At 36.6% G+C, this 17,284-nt stretch overlaps 1 protein-coding gene across 2 annotated transcripts in view; it reads left to right on the top strand.

The window, feature by feature from the left end:
* The first annotated feature begins 1,098 nt into the window (after nucleotides 1-1,098).
* The window catches only part of LOC144450515 (mitogen-activated protein kinase kinase kinase 2-like), a 60,729-nt gene continuing 44,543 nt past the window's right edge, over nucleotides 1,099-17,284 (top strand). For both annotated transcript variants that reach the window (XM_078141157.1, XM_078141156.1), the window contains exon 1: nucleotides 1,099-1,588. The gene's annotated coding sequence lies outside the window, so the exon portion shown is untranslated. The remainder of the gene's footprint in view (nucleotides 1,589-17,284) is intronic.

Genomic DNA, 17,284 nt, shown 5'->3' with positions numbered 1-17,284 from the left:
TGAGACTGTCACGATGTGTTTACAAGACACATTTCACGTCATTTCTCTTATCGGCCAGCCCCTAATGGAGACTGCAAAACGTTACTACAATAGAAATTTGAATAGATGCTAATGAATTGGAAAACAAGCCACCGCACAAAGGATTATACTTGTCAACAAGTTTTCATGTCTTTATACGTGTCTCAGTGTCTGTAACTTGTATATTTTGAACAAGTACTTGTAGAACTGCTATGGTATAGCCAAATTATATGTAAATTAGTCTGTATATATTATATATATTATAGGTCTAGTTTTGGTGTTAAAGAGGGGATATATTTAATAGTACAGTTTGTTTAAGTCACTGTTCACCGACTCTGTTTGATACAATCTTGCTTACATACGGAGTCATTCGGGACTCGATTCTGACAGACCTGGAAAACAACAATCTATGAAATATTACACGCCCCTGTGGACCCTACGTGTAACATGATAAAAATACACGGGAAGAAGCTTAGTTACCAAGACTGTAACTGAATTTCAAAGTGAAAAATATGACATAATGTTATTTCAAAATCATATCCGCATTTATTTCTGAAGTGAATTAGATGTTCCACGAAAGTGAACGAAACATGTAGCATTGTCTCCACTTTTTCCGATAAAAAACCAAGTGCACACATTTTAATTACTGTAACAAGATTAAATAATACCCATAAAACAAAATAAAACAAAAACAAAACAATTATTTTTTTTAGTTGCAAAGTGACATCCGCGATCCGTTTCTTTGAACTCAAAAGTTTAGGAAGTTGCAGAAAGTTTGACCGGGAGTTTGACACATCTCTCCGATGTATTGTTGTATTTGTTCTTTCATTTTTCATTGTCGTTTATTTTTTTATCCACATATATGTTTTTTTTTTAAAATTCCTCTCGCATTAGTTTTATTCGATTTGGTTGAGTGGAAACCGTCCCCATCAGGTCACACACTGACGATATACCAGGTGAAGAGGTCACATACTTTCTGCGGTTTCTTTCCCACGGTCTATGTGCACATGTAGGTGTGACGTTGCAATCAAAGGACACAAATATTTGTGACGTAGAGGGCCATCCACCATTAGCATGCACAAGACCGTACGGAGGGTTCCGCCGAAGTATTCAACCACGGAAAGCCAAGGTTTACAACCGATTACAAAGGTTATTTATGATACTAATGGGTTAGAGAGGAATATTACAATTTACTGTGGGTGAAGATCGCTCCAATTTGTACGGATTCGTCGCTGTTCCAAGCTAAAATCGAATGAGGTGTGAGGAAGTGGTCGCACAGCCTCCGCTGGTTTAGTTTGTGTAGTGGCGATATCTTACGTGTAAAACTAGGCCCGTGACCTTGTGCTTGAGTTGTATCCATTTATTTTTAACTGTTAAAAGATCGTATCAGCTGTTCAGATTTGTGATGAAGACATGACTTGGGGTTCTGCTGTTTGACTATATTGTAAAATTTCACGATGGCCCGACATGGATCGGTTTAATGACCCCATTTAGTTGAGAGACACGGTGTACAAGTTACAACCGATCTACCGCGACGCATCGACGAAGATCGTACACGAAGTTCAAGCAGGTAAGTCTCCTTCGGGGTGTGAAATTTGTAAATTTTAACGAGTGTTCAACCAACACGACACATTGCAGATTTAATACGAACGAATCACATGTTGGTTGGCGACGATAATAACGATATTGTTGGTAAAATAGGGGAAAGCGATCTGTTCCAGTTAATCGAATGGCGAAGGTAGCTAGTGTACGCAAAATGGTTCAAATTGATACAAATATTAAAATGATTAACCAATAGTAATATAGCATTAGCTGTGTAAAGTACGGGATCGGGGGAATACAAACCCATGTGTTGCATTTTTTATGACAAGAAGATAAATCCTTGAATGTCACTTATCACCAAAATGAACTATATAGTATACATGTGTGGGAAAATGACATTCTGCCGTGTCTGATGGCTCAACTTTAGCAGTAATGACATATATGGATGTATACTGTTATCGTGTCTACAGCATTACAAGTCATAACAATAAGCCATGGTACACATTGTGTTGTGTACATGCACACACTTAACCTTGGTTTAGTATTTGGAGGATAACAAAAGACGTGAATTATTGTTGGAAAATGAGTCACCAAATGACAACAAAAGAGACAGTACTGGGCTCCTCAACATTTTACAATGCAATTATCATAATGAAAATGCACACACCAATAGCATGAATAAAAAAATCTGTAATATTATTCATAAATAATAAATAGACAATCATGAATGTAAAATCATGTTAAAGATTTATCACAATACAGAATTTATTATATTTTATCATTTGTTATGGTTCTATGTTATCATGGATATTATTTTATCATTATGGCGTGACTCAGAATTGAGGGAAGTATGAAACGTAGCCACCTCTGTCAGCCGTCGTCATATGACCACGTTGCTAATATTAGAAACTAGGTTGTCAGAAATAACCTATTTATTGATATACAAAGTGAAATGTGTTATCGATCACAACTGCTCTCACGGTGTGTGACTCCATTTATATTGTCTAATGGAAATGATACAATGGATGAACAAGTCAATAATATATCCATGTATTTTACGATTAAAGTGCATCTATAATTGAGTTATAGTTTTATTAATTCAGACGGGAATGTTTGTAGTGTAAGACCATCAATACAAACCAACACAGTGTACATAGAGTATGTATTGAACATGTCAACTTACATGCGTGTGTCAATATGGTTATCCATGAAGAAGTAATATGGTAAAAATGTACATACATGTGCAGACTATAGTAGAAGCCATGTATAGTCTGCTAGTAGCAATGTGATAAAATATACACATGGCGTATACACGTTACATATGAACTACTACTACAGTACTAGCACGTCTGTGGTACTACTAGTACTAGTAGTCATGTGCAGTTAATAACAGGTAGAGAACTTGCTCACAATGGTAATACGGTATAGTATTACAAATACTGTACATGTATGTAATAGTACTAGTACTGCTTTGCAGGTAGAGAACCAGCTAGATAGAGGTATGGTAAAATATACACACAGTATGCTATTAGTAACTCTGTACTTGTTGTACACAGAGAATCAGCTAGTAGCCGTGTGGTAAAATATACAAAGAGTACGAGATGTCCTGTACTTGTTGTACAAACAGGTAGGGAACCAGGTAGTAGCCATGTGGTAAAAATTTACTAAAATATGCACATAGAAGTCCTGTACTTGTTACATACAGGTAGAGAACCAACTAGTAACTGTGTGCTAAAATATACACAATGGCAGTACTAGAAGCCTTGTTCTTGTTATACACTGGTAGAGAACCAGGTAGTAGTTGTGTGGTAAAATTTTAAATATACACATAGTACTAGAAGTCCTGTACTTGTTATGCACACAGGTAGAGAACCAGCTAGTAGCAGTATGGTAAAATATACTCCTAGTGGTCATCATGCAGTTATATAGGTCGAGAACCTGCTGTGATTGTAAAAAAATTGATAACCAACTAACTGCTAACACAAGAGGGTTCACTGGGAGACTTAAGTTAATATGATAACATAGATAACCAGGTAATGAACTCTTAAACACCAGGGTTCACTTGGCGACACAGTTTACATGGTTGGAATACAAATGTACCAGCTAGTGGACTAATTACACAGTTACATGTGTATAATTCATAAAATTATATTAATTGAGTACCAGTAGTGAAGTGTGAAAGGGTTTGTCAAGAGACTCAGTTTATATGATCCTCCTTAGTTATTGGTGCACTCCAGGTGTGATTTACATGTATTGCCCTCCTTACCAGGTGTGATTTTTATGTATTGGTCTCCTTACAAGATGTGATTTACATGTATTGCCCTCCTTACCAGGTGTAATTTACATGTAATATTGTTGTCCTTACCGGGTGTGATTTACATGTAATGTCGCCTTTACCAATACTGCTGTGATTTGCATGTATTGCCCATACCAGGTGTGATTTTACATGTGTTGTCCTCTTTATGAGGGGGAATTTACTTGTTACCAGGTGTGATTTGCATGTATTGTCCTACTTATTTACATGTATTGTCTTCCATACCAGGTGTGATTTACATGTATCGGCCTACTTTACATACATGATTTTACCAGGTGCAATTTACAAGTATTATCCTACTTCAGACACAATTAATTTTACATGTATTATACTGACCTACTTACCAGATGGGATTATGATGTGTTAGCCAAATTATCAGGTTTGATTTGCATGTATTGTCTTACATACCAGGTGTCATCTGAATGCATTATGCTACTTACCAGGTGTGATTTGTTTGTGTTTGGTTCAAAAACAAGCCTGATAGGTGTAGTATGTATTGTTTATATGGTACAATATACTCTTATTTATGTATTTCTCACTAACTTTAAACCATACTAAATCTAAGACATAAAACATTCCAAATACACAATTTAGAGTATGTGAACACTAAGTTTTACTTCTAGGTCTTATGACTAGCAATAAGACCAGGCTGACCTTTGAACCCTGTGATGTCATGAAGTCTTACCACCACAGACTGAACCTGCTGTTATTTTTATACATAGACATTCTATATGTGATAGCCTATACCCCAGTATGTAACCTACTGTCCTTACACATAACATCACAATGTCACTATAATACTTCCAAGAATGCTGTTATTGGATAGTTTTGATGATGTATATATATACAAACAGACTTCTCTCCAGTCTTTTATGAAGATACCTTCTATGTGTGTTGTTTTTGGGTGGATAACAAGGTAATTATCTGGACAATAATAGGTAATTAGTATATTCATATATATATGCTTCTGTTACATAGACTTGCTGTAATTGGATATTTTTGATGATAAATGTACAAACAGGTTTCTCCGTAGTCTTCTTATAAAGATGTTTCTGGACTGTAACAAGGTAATTATCTGGACAATAATAACCATAATTAGTATACCCATACATATGCTTCTGTTATGTAAACATATTGTAATTGGATAGTTTTGATGATATACACAAACAGGTTTCTCCCCATGTCTTGTTATAAAGATACATTCTACTATGTTGTTTCTTGACAGTAAATGGGTGACAAGCTTTGAAAGGTTAAACAAACTAATTAGTTTACCTAGGCCCTATGTCATGCAAATTTGCTGTTGTTGGATAGTTTTGATGATGTACATGTACACAAACAGGCTTCTCCACAGTCAGTTATAGAAAAAATTGTATTGTTTCATGACAGTCACAAACTAATTAGTATACATATACATAATATACATGTATATATGCTTCTGTTATGTAAATTTGTGATGGGTGTTATTTCAAGGAGTACAGTGTGAAAACATATTAGCCACAGTAGCTATCAGATGTGTCTGTGTTCTTGTACTTTTAACTGTTGTGCTATATCATGATGACCCCCCCGGGGGGGGGGGGGGGGGGGGAAGTGTCATAGCATTATAACCCCAGTTTTACTCAATATTGTAACTGTTGTTGTCAGTTTTTAGTGGTAAAAGTTAATTTTTGATGTAAAGCTTAATTCAGTACAGTATACACTTAGACACAACCCAGCACAGTACAGTAAAATGTAGTGCAATACTTGCAGTATAGTACAGCATACTACAGTAGAATACATTAGGGTACTGTGCAACATAGCACAGCACAGCATAACACAGTGCAGCACAGTGTTTTAATAGCAAGTGGTAAAGAGCAGTGTGCTCTCTAAACCAATTTGACGCGCCACTGACGCACACAATTTATAGTAACACACCAAAATTTGGTGTTCCCCTATCTCTTACTGTGTGGTGACTCACAAGAAATGCCAGTTTTTGTAACATCGACCCACAAAAACAAAATTTAGCTATCATCAGAGGGCACACTAGTAAAGAGTATTTAATTTGACATGCCTCCTAGATGTGACTGATAGACCATGTAAGTTTTGATAATGATATCAATTCTAGCCTGAAGGCAACACAGAATGTGTTTCCCTTTAAAACACGATAGGGAAAATATGGTTTATAAGATTCTATGCCATGGGAATGTGAATAAACCAGTAGTTATACAGTGGAAGGATTGGTTAAGGGATAATGTAAGGTAAAATTATGAAAAGCAAATTATATGACAAATATGTTACCAGTACTATGATTTGCAAAACTAAAAATGAGAAAATGAGACAGAAATAAATGAATCTATACACACACACACACACACACACACACACACACACACACACACACACACACACACACACACACAGACACACACACAGACAGACACACACACACACACACACACACACACACACACACACACACACACACACACACACACACACACACACACACTAAGCAGTGTCATTCGAACATATTGAATAAATTGTAAAGTGTTTCTGGCCAAGATGTTTCGCTCAGGCTTTGCAGAGCTGCCTCAGTTGGCCCAATCCATCATACTAATTATCGCTCATAAATTTCCAGTCATGGTAACAAAATGGTAACCAGAACAGTTGCTATTCTTTGCGGTTTATTCCATTTTCTACATACATGTATGTGTCAAGTTTTTTTATCCAGAAGCTTTCACGTATGAGTCTGTCTGATGTGTTCTTCCATATCTTTTCAAGTCCTACTGTACTTTGCATTTGCGTTTTTGCACTGACAGACAGACAGACAGACAGACAGACAGACAGATATTGAGAACATCCTTTTGAGATGAAATCCTCTTTCTACACTACCGAAAGGGGAGGGTTTTTTGTTTGTACTTAAAAACTACAAATTAAGCAGAACAGGAGATATGAATAACCACATTCGCTCTATCTACATTTGTACATGTATTTATTAATGCACTTTCATAGTAGGTTCCTATCATGACCATTGGCCAGGACATAGAATTCTATACTAGTTGTAGGTAGTCATGGCAACAATAGATTCTAACATAGTTAAGTGTTATTATGTCCAATTCTTTAAGATGTACCTGTCACAAACAGATGAGAGACATAGCCACTATTAAGAAGATACCGGAAAACAAGGATAGTGTTTCAAGTGTGTGTGTAAAAATGATGAAAGAAAGATAGTATATGTAGAAGTAGGATTGAAGTTGTAACCATGACAACAATGATGAAAGTGATTGTAACATTTGTGAAAGAGCCGCAGGAAAAAAAGGTTGGAACGAGGAGGCTGTTTTGTTTAACTTGAGTTGTTTCTTTCCAAGATCTAAGATTTGATCAAACGGATAGTTTGGACATAAATGTGAATGATAGTATACACGGTAACACCCTGTAGCATTCTTAAAAAGAAATATATAACAACTCTCTGTTGAGCATTCCATGAATATATGTACACTACTTTTAGGGTAAAACATAGACTGAATTTGAAGTCGAGTCACAGAATGGGTGAGATTTCTCTAAAATGCCATATTTCATATTTGTTCTAGAAGGTGATATCAGAAAATTATTGACCACTATATAGGCAGGTACATGTGTATCTCTGGGAGTATATAAAAATTATTGAACAGCATTGTACAGGCAGGTGTCTAATGAAATTATTGACCAGCATTATACAGGCAGGTGTCTAATGAAATTATTGACCAGCATTATACAGGCAGGTGTCTAATGAAATTATTGACCAGCATTATACAGGCAGGTGTCTAATGAAATTATTGACCAGCATTATACAGTATACAGGCAGGTGTCTAATGAAATTATGGACCAGCATCATACAGGCAGGTGTCTAATGAAATTATTGACCAGCATTATACAGTATACAGGCAGGTGTCTAATGAAATTATTGACCAGCATTATACAGTATACAGGCAGGTGTCTAATGAAATTATTGACCAGCATTATACAGTATACAGGCAGGTGTCTAATGAAATTATTGACCAGCATTATACAGATAGGCTTCTCTAGCTACAGTGAATTTTTTGATCAGCATTAACCAGACTGGAGTTTCTACTACCGGTACTAGGTACATACAGTACAGATTACAATATACATGGTTCTGGCCTTGTATGTGGCTAGTCAGTACATGAAGTGAAGTACAAAATATGGTATTTGCTGTCCATGTATGTGGCTAGTCCGTATATCAGGTGAAGTACATGTATGGTACATGCTGTTCTTGTATGTGGCTTGTCAGTATATGAAATGAAGTATGATGTATGGTACATGCTGTTCTTGTATGTGGCTAGTCAGTATATCAGGTGAAGTACATGTATGGTACATGCTGTTCTTGTATGTGGCCAGGTTAGACAGTACATGAAGTGAAACTGTAAAGTTGAATGATCTGTAAGTGTTGCCAGGAATCTCATTTATCAAGTGAATATTAGACACCACTCCTTGATGGTTTTCAGGTGTTCCTTCCTCAATGACATTTGTAGGTTAATAGAACAATTGGAAATAGCGCTGAGTGCAAAGCTATTTTTATAGAATGAAAGAGTCTTTCGTTGTTTGTGTTCCTGTAACCATACAAACTAATGAGTGGTTACAGGAGTGTACAGAATTACAAATTTTTCAGTCTTCCATTCTGACAGTCGAAATGTACACAGTGGTGCCAACACAATAGCAATTCAGTGGCCAAAGTTTTACCAACTTTGTGCTTTGCCAGGCCAGCAAGTGTTTTCATTTGCATTTCTTTACAGTTACCTTGCCAATCCAGCAAGTGTTTTCATAGATGCAGTGTTAGACCTTGCCAATCCAGCAAGTGTTTTCATAGATGCAGTGTTAGACCTTGCCAGTCCAGCAAGTGTTTTCATAGATGCAGTGTTAGACCTTGCCAGTCCAGCAAGTGTTTTCATAGATGTAGTGTTAGACCTTGCCAATCTAGCAAGTGTTTTCAGAGATGCAGTGTTAGACCTTGCCAATCCAGCAAGTGTTTTCATAGATGCAGTGTTGAACCTTGCCAATCCAGCAAGTGTTTTCAGAGATGCAGTGTTGAACCTTGCCAATCCAGCAAGTGTTTTCAGAGATGCAGTGTTAGACCTTGCCAATCCAGCAAGTGTTTTCATAGATGCAGTGTTGAACCTTGCCGATGAAGCAAATGTTTACATTGATACAGATGCTTCACATAGAGACAGCCCATAAAATAATATTTTGGAAATTGTTGTCCTGACAACCACTGTACACAGCTGCCAGTAATGATTCAGGCGCTGCATCCCTAGACAAACATGGAGTTTATGTTATGAAATGAAATATCATTAATCTAGATATACTGTTTTATTTCTCCCAGTCTTCATTTGTTCAGAAACTGTAGAAAATAAAATACGGAGTGTGGCTAGATTTCTCCTCGCTCATATTTTTTCAAACCTTGTGAATATTTCTCAGACTGTGCATTTTATGATTTTTATGGCTGAAAGTATTGGTATTTTTTTAATATAAAGAAATACTATGTATGATGCAAACTATTACATTTTTGTGTTACAGAAGTGAAAGGATCAGAAGTATGTTTTGTAGTGAAATTTTAAAGGTAGTGTAATAATGTGAATAGGAAACATTGATATATCCATTGGTTTTTATCATGCCATGGTACAGCTGTGTAAATACACAGGAGCCTGTGGGTCTTGTAATATTACATGTAAAGAATGTGTACATCTATCACGCTGTGGTTCAGCTATCTGGACTTTACACAGGAACCTGTGACCTGTGTTTAATACATGTAAAGAATGTATACATCTATCATGCTGTGGTACAGCCATGTAGACTTTACACAGGTACCTGTGGTATGTGTCTATGCATTGCCTATAGTGTTGTAAAGTGGAATCGCCTGATCACATTCCATCATAGTACAGCTATGTAGGTTCACAGGTACATGTGGTCCTGGTGTGTGTCCTATGATGTAAAGTGGAAGCTCCCCATCACAGCATACCATATAATAATAATAATCTTTACTTATACTGGATTGTTCTTTAAGCATATAAACACTTTCCCAAGAAGTCCAGTGAAGGCTATCCCTCATGGGTTCAGTGTTAATGCAGAAGGAAACCGGAGTATCCGGGGAAATCCTGCATTGTTTGGTAGAGTCAAACTGAACGACACTTTTCTTACTTACACTTTACAGCATGGTAAATTTTAATCAAACCCTGAATGGGTTCAAACCCCAACTGCAGCAGTAAGAGGCAAGTGGTTTAACCACTCAGCCACCAACAACCCGTGGTATATGCTGTGTAGGTACACAGGTACCTGACTGTGACCACTGTGGCCTGTAGTATTGTAAAGTGGAATCTCCCCATCACAACATGTTGCACATGACACCACACCAAAATGTAACATGACTTTGTAGGTACAGATATATATTTTATACCTATGTCTGTCCTATTGGGTTGTAAAGTAGAATCATGACTACTGTACATAACAGCACACATCTGTGTAGGTATACAGGTACTTGGAAACAATCATGTGTCTTTGTAAAGTGGAATCTCACCCTCACTGCAGGAGAGCTTTTGTCACTGTTTTTAAGTTTTGTTGTGCAGTAGCTACACTTCATTTGATCCCCCAGGGAGTTTGAAAATAGTGACCAAGACGTACAGTAACATTAACTTCCAGTTGCATTGTTGAAATTCTACATTGAGTAACTCAGTAATTGGGGAATTCAGTGCTGTAGTGACCATTCAAAATACACCCATTGTGACAAACAGAATGTGTGTAATGCTGGTGTCACTGTCTGCTTGATCTGAGACTAGTGTTTTCAGTATTTGAAAAGTGGCAGTTGTTGTAAAGCACAATTTCTCTTTCTGTCACTCTTAGGGAAATTTAATCAATCCCTTTCAGGGGTGAACAAATCATTTTCTGAACTGGTGGTCCCCGGACCAGTGCCTGAAAAATTCCAGTGGACCTGCTGAAAGTATTAGTGGTCGCAGATCCCGCTAATATGAAACATTAAATCTTACCTATGAATCTGTATATTCAGATGACTTTTTAACATAGTTATTAACAGTAAGGTACTGGTCCGATGGACCAGACAAGGTAAAATTTGTGTGGTCCGGCCAAAAAAATGGCTAGTCCCGGACCCGGGACCAGTGGATTTGTTCACCCTTCCCTTTTAATGAGAACAGCCAGTACAGTCCACTTAAAATTACAGAGCAATATATTGTGATGAAGAAAGGCCCAGTACAGAGTAGGGTTAAAATTTAGAAGTAATAAAATCCTCAGAAACAGTTGTCTGGTAGAGCTACATTGTATAGAAAGAGTTGGTATGCAACAAAGGAATGATTCTTATGGCTTCACTGATAAGATATCACTAATGCTAGAATCTGGGATTGAAACCTGGGTCTTTAAATGGCTAATCTACCTTGAAATAGGGAAATAGGATGATGCTCATTCTGCGAGGTTACTTTGATATAGTTGTAGAAAATGTTGGTCCAGAACAAAAGAATGATCCCATGTGACCCTAGGGCTCCACTGGAATGATAACATTAATGCAAGAACCCTGGTTAGAACCCTGGAAAGCTGTCCTACTGGCATATACCTAGTCTAGTTCCTATACAGTATTGTTACGATTTATACCTTCACAGTTGGCATACATGTATACCAGGCATTTTCAAAGTAACTGTTTACTAGATAACACATGTGTAAATTGAATGTAGGATAATTGAGAGATGAAATGAAAGAAAGTGAAATGATGAACTATGTGCGTTATTTGCTCATAAACATTGATGAATTGAACAGATGGTCAAACTCCCACTAAAAGTTGTAGAATGAAGAGAATGCATGACAAAACTAACATGTCAACACAGTGTAAAATATTATGACATTGTCACATATTTTCCTCTGTTAATGCCCAAGTTCGGATTAGGATTGAGGTTTAGGTATGAAACACAGTTATCTGGCAGAGTTAAATGTGATACCAACATTGTTATATTTCTGTCCTCTGTTAACGACCCAGTTTGGATTTGGAGTAAAATTGAGGTTTTAAAACAGTTTTCCAGTTGTTTGGCAAAATTTATAATTGAAAAATGTGATCGTAAACAAAATAATGATCCTGTGTATTAATCCAAATGGCTCCACTGATAAGATAATACTAATTACTGCAAGAACCTAGGATTGAAATTCTGGCTTTTACAGAATATCATTTGCTAAGCTATTTAGTTCTGTAATTACGTTACCATGGATACTGGAGATGAAGTTAAGGAGATTAGATCATGTATCAAGTAGAAGTGTGTAAAAGTAGAAAACATATACTGTATTCTTTCAAACATGTACCACCATGTTTGCCACTGTGTGTATATGAATCATATGTGACCACCTGTGTTGTGTTGATTCAGTGTATTGTTTTTTAGTACAGTAACAATATGTAGCCTTGAATCTGTCTGATGTGAAGCTACAGGACATTGCACTGTGTGTGTGTGTTATTTTGAGATGTAAAGTTAACTTTTCCTGTATACCTATCTGCATGCCAAAACATGTATATCATGTATATAAACGTAAATTACTAATATTATGTGTATTTAGTATCAAATTAAAAATGTACTTTGATATTCACACAACAGCAGCCAGCAAAGCAAATGTAAATACCAGTTTTGTCATTTCTATAGTGGATGGAAGGAAATTTCAGACATCACATTTAATTTGTTGTTATGTAAAACAGGACCACTGGTACAAGTCTAAACTTTAAAGGCCAATATCTGATTAGGATTTAGATGTGAACAATAGTTATCTGACAGAGTTTTCAGGTTGGTTTCGTCAAAGAGTGATTTTAACTAATGACTGGTCCCTCTAGTAGATTATTCAAACATAGCTATATGTTTACCTTCTCTGTGTGTAACAGGTTTCGTTCGTCCACAGTTCTTATGTCTGCAGTTGTAAACCAGAATGTTTGCATGATCCTCCCAATCACTTTCAGACAACTGTTTCTCTTACCCTAAGGTTTATCATAATCCTAGCTTTGGCTTTAAATGTCTATAATACAATCCCAGGTTCTCACAAGCCGTAAGTATTACACAGGATCATTCTTTTGTTTAGGACCAACCTTTCCTCAGCACTTACATTGGCAGACAACTGATTTTCTCACCCATAGTTTAATCAAATCTGACCTTGGCCTTTAATAACAATATTTGAAATCATAACACATTAAATTTGATTTTCCCATGTTAATTATTCCCATTACTGAAGCTATACGGATTAGACAGGATCATTCTATTGCTCAGGACCAACATTTCCTAATCACTACCACTGGCAGACAACTGGTTTTCTCACCTGCAGTTTAATCAAATCTGACCTTAGCTGTTAATAACAATAATTTTTCCAGTTCCCATCAATGAGACCATGAGTAGGATTATTCCTTTATTCAAGACCAGCGTTTTCAAGTACTACCCGATCTATCACCAGCAGACAACTGTTTTTATCATCATTCATGGGTCTTCAATGACAACATATATGTTTACTTGCTGGTTAAAATGACGTCAATCTTTCTTAATGTTTATATCTGTATGCAACTCAGCATTTTTTATTCTGCCCAGTCTTTCAACTATTTGTTCTCGACAAAATGGTTCAAGGGCTTGTAACTACTTCAATCAAGGTTGGCTTTAGACGAGGGGGAGGTGTTCACACTTGACATTTTGAAATCAGTCTTATGACCTGTACTAGAGTTTTGTGACTGGCTTGGTACAATTTTGATTGTCAGTGAAGTAGTTGGAAAACTAGTATTCAAGTACTTTCATTTTACTAAGAGAGTATTCAGGAATGACAGGAGGCATTTTGGCATCTCTTGTACCAAATTTATGGATAATACATCTGTCCCTATACAAATATTGGATAGAAGAAAGTGTACCTGAGGAAAGATATGAGAAAGCTGTGTAGTTATAGGTTTTCACCAAGTAGAGTAGTCTGGTATAAAGTGTAATGATACCGTCCGTATAGGAACTAGACTACAAGTGGAGAAACTCATAGACAGCTATGCCTAGTACAGACGTGCCACAGAGTATTGGGTCATAGTACCATTTGTGATAGTGAGGGTTACGCTATGTGTATAACATACTTGTTATGGTGCAGTGTGCACTCTCAGCGAATTTGACATGTCACTGACTCACACAATTTCTAGTGATGCACCAAAATTTATTGTTCCCCTATCTCTTACTATGTGGTTTTTCTCATTTTGACTCACAACAACAAAATTTGGCTATCATTAGAGGGCACACTGGTACAATGTATATGTACATATACCTGGTATATCACATACATACGGAAAGGTTAGGCCATGTTCAAATTGTTTCTTAAGGGAAGGTAAGGCTTGCTAATAGAACATTTTCAGAAGTCTCATGTCAGATTAGAATTAGGCTTGGGGTAAGAAAAACAGTTATAAATTGTCATGGCAAAGCTTTTGAAAACAGTCATAACATCACACACCTGTTACAATCTTGTTTTTAATATATATTTAAAAACTTTATAAGTAGAATTTCCTCATTCTAAATAAAGTTGAAAATAGCCGTATACATGTATGGTATACATTGCAAGGCAGTGTCAGATATTTGACATTGTAATATTCAACATGATAATATTGATGTAAATATACATGTATGGTCATTGTACAAGACAACAGCTGTGACTTGTGATCATTGATGATATCATAAACAGATGATTGATGCGTCTGTGTCTGTTTACAATAGTTGTTTTGTTAGTGTTGCCCTTCATCGTTGTTACCATGGTTACAGAACCCCTGTAAAAGCAAGAGAAATCTGTGCAAGCATTGACTTTGATGTGGCAATCACTTTCTGGGGTAGTCTTGATACTTGCCCCATTTGTGTTTCCATGGTTACTACTGGTACTACTAAGGAGAAATGCATAGCTATTGTATATTCTACAGGACTGTAGTATTGTCGAGGAACCCTGATTAAAATGATGTAGGAAGTCAGGTATATTTCATCAACACTCTAAAGGCCCATGTTTCAATCCCAGGTTCTTGCATTCGTGGCACCTTATCATTTGAAACATAAGATAACACAAGACTAGTTCCGTTGAACTATTTCCATGGTCCACATCAGATAACAATTGTCTTCTTATTTTGTATTCATTTTGTATATTTGTATCATACGTTTCTTTGAAAGTGTAGCTTATTTTTGTTATCTGGTGAAATAAATTTCATTCATTCATCATTCTTTTGTTCTGGATCAAATTTTTCTATTGCCCTGTTAGACATTCCATTTCATACCCAGATTAATGCGAACTTTAACTTTACTAAATTGCAAGTAGTACAATGTTAGCCCCCAGGGGTCCATTCTACTCTATAGTACTGATAGAATAACAACTTGAGTTCATCAGGGGGATTCAATACTGGTAACTACATGTACTTCAAAACTGTTCTTTGTCTTTGCATGTTCAAGAAAGGTCAACCTATATATGTTCATCCAAGCTAAGCATTCCTTACTTGGCTGGCTTTCAATATGTACATGTAGTCTAAGACATCCTACATCAGGTTCAATAGTCAAGTACAAAGTGATATTGATTCACTTCATTTACTTTTCAGGCTAACTGCTGTGAAGTGATTCATCTCCATTTGGTTCAGACTAACTCTTTTAATAAAGTTATGCAGTGTGGGAATTCTCAAAGGACTTAGTCAAAGCTATTTACTATACTTAGTATTTTTGATACCATGTAGTTCCTATTCTATATTTGAACTAGCTTCCAGTTTATTGTGAAAGATCCAGTGGGGTGATGTGAAGCTATTATTACAAGGTTGTCACTGATTGGACAACATAACAATACAGTCAACAGATGTGCTTGTTTCCTTTGTTTTTTCTAACCAATCAGAGCCCTGTATTTGCTTCACATTATCTGGATCCAGTTATTGGGCTGCTTATGTTAAATAGTAACCACTTGCTACCTGGTATGGAGGGTGAGAAATTAATCTTTAAACATTCCTGTTACTTTAGGGTAAGAAACTGTCCACTGACAAAAGAACACTAATGCAAGAATGTAGGTTTGAATCACGCTACATTAATGGAAGGTGAGAAATTAATCTGTATACATTGCTATGAGGGTCAGAAACGCTAGTATGAAATAAGCATGATATGACCTGATTATGCCATCCCTGCAATGGATAACATGTGAGTTTGTCTGTGTTTTCTTTGTCTCCCATGACGACTCTACCAACCACACTGCTATCAATTGGTCCCAGGTGGAAAGCAGACATATGTTCTTGATGTAGCTGATGATGTCATGGTTCAAAGGTCAACCATTACTAATGTTATCATGTGACTTTCATGATGAGCAAATGGGAGTAATTTCACATAGCAAGATAGTTTGATAAATGGATGTTTCGTAGGAATATGAATCATTTGTGATTTTACTACTTTTATAGGGGTTGTATTATTAATAACTTTGGTATCCTTGCTTACTTACATGTATACATTTGTATATTTGAAAAATCTATGTGTATACCATACACATAACAGTATTGTGTATGTTTCTGTCTGTGTCTGTGTCTGTGTCAAGCCTGTCTCCATCTGTTTGTCTGCATCAATCTGCATGTCAGTTTTCTGTCTGTCTGTCTCTGTCTGTCTGTCTGTCTGTCTGTCTGTCTGTCTGTCTGTCTGTCTGTCTGTCTGTCTGTCTGTCTGTTTGTCTGCCTGCCTGCTTGTGTGTCTGTGTCAGCCTGTCTGTCTTACTCTTTCTGTCACTTTGTATGTCTTCCTCTCTCAGTGCCACTTTCTGTGTGTCTATATGTCTGCCCCAGTCTGTCTGTCTGTCTGTCTGTCTGTCTGTCTGTCTGTCTGTCTGTCTGTCTGTCTGTCTGTCTCTGTCTGGCTGGCTGGCAGGTTGTCTGGCTGGCTGTGTCATTTTCTGAATGTTTATCTATATCTATCTTTACTCTATTGATATCTGTGTCAATGTGCTAGTAACTTGTAAATTTATATTCCTGTGGAATGCAAAATATTTGTAAATATACCAATCTATAAACTGTCTGCATATTTCCATGCAATATACAAATCTATCATGTATTCTTTGACATGGCGTCATTGTTTGTGAACCAAAGTATTAAATCAATACAGAATTGTGTTGTCATTTGTCCAGTAGTATTTAATAGTAAAGTACCAGGAGTGGTACCCTGTGTATTCTGAATGACAGGAAATGCTGTATATTGTGAATTTACCACTTTGAAATCAACCCGTGACATTTGTAGTGGTTCAGATACGTGCGATCACTGTATAATAATCAGGCATTGTGTTTTTACTAAAGCGAGGTCTGACCATGGCTGTATTCATAATACATCCATGGTCTGATTAAAGGGGAGGGTGGTGGGGAGATCTGGTCAAATATGCATGATTTGGGTGGAAATCACAGTAAGAGGGG

The sequence above is a fragment of the Glandiceps talaboti genome, chromosome 20 (genome assembly GCF_964340395.1).
Source record: "Glandiceps talaboti chromosome 20, keGlaTala1.1, whole genome shotgun sequence".
Lineage (NCBI taxonomy): Eukaryota > Metazoa > Hemichordata > Enteropneusta > Spengelidae > Glandiceps > Glandiceps talaboti.
This window is presented reverse-complemented; position numbering and strand designations above follow the sequence as displayed.